Here is a 3,481-nt window from a genome sequence, read left to right as displayed (position 1 = left end):
GTTTCCAGTCAGCTGCGCTCATTACACAATGGGGGGGGGGGGGGGTTATTGTATCTGTATTATATTTGCACATTGCGCCCCCTATGGGTGACATATTGCTGCTCTGTGGTAACCGGAGGGCGCGGGCTGCAACGCGTTGTCCATGAACCATCCTTGTCCACGGCTCCTTCCAGACCCCGTTCTGTAGAAGTCCAGGAGCCAGCGGTGACACGTGGAGACACCAGTAATGGGAACAGAGCTCCCCTCAGGGTCAGACTGGCCCCTCAGCATACCAGAGGATCCTCCAGGGGGCCCGAGCTATGGACCTAGAGGGGCCCAAAGATCCTGAAGATTTAGAGCTGCCTTTGGAGATCTCACCTGCACCAGGGTCTATCAGCCTTTACTGGGGGGGGGGGGAGGGTCTGTATACAGGGAAGGTCTGGTCTGAGGTCTGTATACAGGGAAAGTCTGGGGTCTGTATACAGGGGAGGTCTTGTCTGGGGTCTATATACAGAGGAGGTCTGGTCTGGGGTCTGAATACAGGGGAGGTCTGGTCTGGGGTCTGAATACAGGGTAGATCTGGGGTCTGTATACAGGGGAGGTCTTCTCTGGGGTCTGTGTACAGGGGAGGAGATCTAGGGTCTTTATACAGGGGAGGTCTGGTCTGGGGTCTGTATACAGGGGAGATCTGGGGTCTGTATACAGGGGAGGTCTTGTCTGGGGTCTATATACAGAGGAGGTCTGGCCTGGGGTCTGAATACAGGGGAGGTCTGGTCTGGGGTCTGTATACAGGGGAGGTCTAGTCTGGGGCTTGAATACAGGGGAGGTCTGGTCTGGGGTCTGTATACAGGGGAGGTCTTGTCTGGGGTATATATACAGAGGAGGTCTGGTCTAGGTTCTGAATACAGGGGAGGTCTGGGATCTGTATACAGGGGAGGTCTTGTCTGGGGTCTTTATACAGGGGAGGTCTGGTCTAGGGTCTGAATACAGGGGAGGTCTGGGGTCTGTATACAGGGGAGGTCTAGGGTCTGTATACAGGGGAGGTCTGGTCTGAGGTCTGTATATAGAGGAGGTCTTGTCTGGGGTCTATATACAGAGTAGGTCTGATCTGGGGTCTGAACAAAGGGGAGGTCTGGTCTGGGGTCTGAATACAGGGGAGGTCTGGTCTGGGGTCTGTATACAGGGGAGGTTTGGTCTGGGGTCTGTATACAGGGGAGGAGATCTGGGGTCTGTATACAGGGGAGGTCTGGTCTGGGGTCTGTATACAGGAGAGGTATGGTCTGGGGTCTGTATACAGGGGAGGTCTGGTCTGGGGTCTGTATATAGGGGAGGAGATCTGGGGTCTGTATACAGGAGAGGTCTGGTCTGGGGTCTGTATACAGGGAGGTCTGGTCTGGGGTCTGTATATAGGGGAGGACATCTGGGGTCTGTATAAAGGGGAGGTCTGGTCTGGGGTCTGTATATAGGGGAGGAGATCTGGGGTTTGTATACAGGGGAGGTCTGGTCTGGGGTCTGTATATAGGGGAGGAGATCTGGGGTCTGTATACAGGGGAGGTCTGGTCTGGGGTCTGTATATAGCGGAGGAGATCTGGGGTCTGTATATAGGGGAGGTCTGGTCTGGGGTCTGTATATAGGGGAGGAAATCTGGGTTCTGTATACAGGGGAGGTCTGGGGACTGTATACAGTGGAGGTCTTGGGTCTCTATACAGGTGAAGTCTTGTCTGGGGTCTGTATACAGGAGAGGTCTGTATACAGGGGAGGTCTGGTCTGGGGTCTGTATACAGGAGAGGTCTGGGGTCTGTATACAGGGGAGGTCTTGTCTGGGGTCTATATACAGAGGAGGTCTGGTCTGGGGTCTGAATACAGGGGAGGTCTGGGTTCTGTATACAGGGGAGGTCTGGAGTCTGTATACAGGGGAGGTCTGGGGTCTGTATACAGGGGAGGTCTGGGTTCTGTATACAGGGGAGGTCTGGAGTCTGTATACAGGGGAGGTCTGGAGTCTGTATACAGGGGAGGTCTGGGGTCTGTATACAGGGGTGTAGTGATGGACGAACATCGGCCGGGACGTTTCGCAAATGCGCATTCGTGATCAAATGTTCGCGAACCGCGCGTTCGTGGCGGGCCCCATTCACTTTAATGGCAGGCAAACCTGAAAAACCTTCAGGTCATATTTGCAGCCAGCAAACACTTACTAGAAGTGCACAAATCCTCCCACAACATGGACAGTGACAAACCAGAGGGGAATCATTGGCAAAAATTCCCACAAAAAGTATGCATTTTAATCAGGGGCCATTTTTATGCGTCTTAAAGGGAAACTCTCAAAAATGTGCCCTGCTGGAGCCTAGAAATTTTTTATTTCCTATCGGTTTGATGTATACAAATGTGCAGCACTCTGTAAGAGGTGGATCCGAGGGAGTCCGTTGGGATACAGTGAACCACACAAGAATGAATGCACGGACAGTGAGCTGTGTGAACCAAAAGAACTTTACTGACTCTAGAGCAGAAAACTATTTACAATATAATGTACACCGTGATCCAGCCGGACCACACGGAGTGAGGTGAGCTCCGGTGTACTGACGTTTATATTTTGCCTAAATGCAGCTAAATACGGCAGAATCTCCTAAGTCCTAACCAAACACAGAGAACCGAAGCCACTAGGAATCAACACCACATTTGGGGTCTGTGTACCTGGGATCTCAGCTGAGGGGCACTGTGGCTCACAGAGGCCAAATACAGAAAAAATCCCACCCTATCCCTCCTGGATGCCGGTAATGCCCCCCACCCCACCTCAGCTAGACTCCCTTGAACTCCCACGTGGCTATTTGTAACTCTAGAGCCGGGACGTGGATCCACTTGCTGTCGCAGTAAAGCTTTAACTGCTGCAACGGCGCCAAAACTTGTCCTCACCCTGATTGCTGGGAGGGACCTGTCCCATTCAAAGTGCGCAGAAACCGAGCGGAAAATGCTTCAGGCTGAGATCTCCAGTGCAGGCCTGAATGGCAGCTTGGTTTTCTTGATGGATGATCCAACGCTGGCCTCAGGGCAGGCCGGCCTCTGGTCTCCTCAGCTCCTGATGATAAACGACGACTACAGATCCTCTTTAGCAGGCAGCAGATCAATAATCGGCCCTTGCTTGCTGTGGATAAAGCCTTCAATCTCTGGCCGATCACAGGACACCTCAGGTAGACAATTTAGCAGACACGTCTCAACCCGTTGCTCTCTAACTGCCGACTTTCTGTCCTCCTGCCACTTCCTTTCTCCAGTCCCTCTAGCTTTTCCATGTCGTCCTAACCAGCAGCACAAGTGGGGGATTCCTCCCCTGTGAAGCTGGACAGGGCAGGCGGAGTTTTTGTTGAAAGAAAATGACTGCCAAGTATCAATAAGTAACTAATTAAACCCACTCCTATATAGGATTCCCCACAATGGCAGGAGGTGCTTTTTTTATGTCCTGTGAGCTTAGGACAGGCGACACTCCCAAGCTGGAGTCTCTTACATCTGCTTA

This window comes from Bufo bufo, chromosome 1 (assembly GCF_905171765.1).
Source record: "Bufo bufo chromosome 1, aBufBuf1.1, whole genome shotgun sequence".
In the NCBI taxonomy this organism is placed as follows: domain Eukaryota; kingdom Metazoa; phylum Chordata; class Amphibia; order Anura; family Bufonidae; genus Bufo; species Bufo bufo.
Note: the sequence above shows the minus strand (reverse complement) of the source record.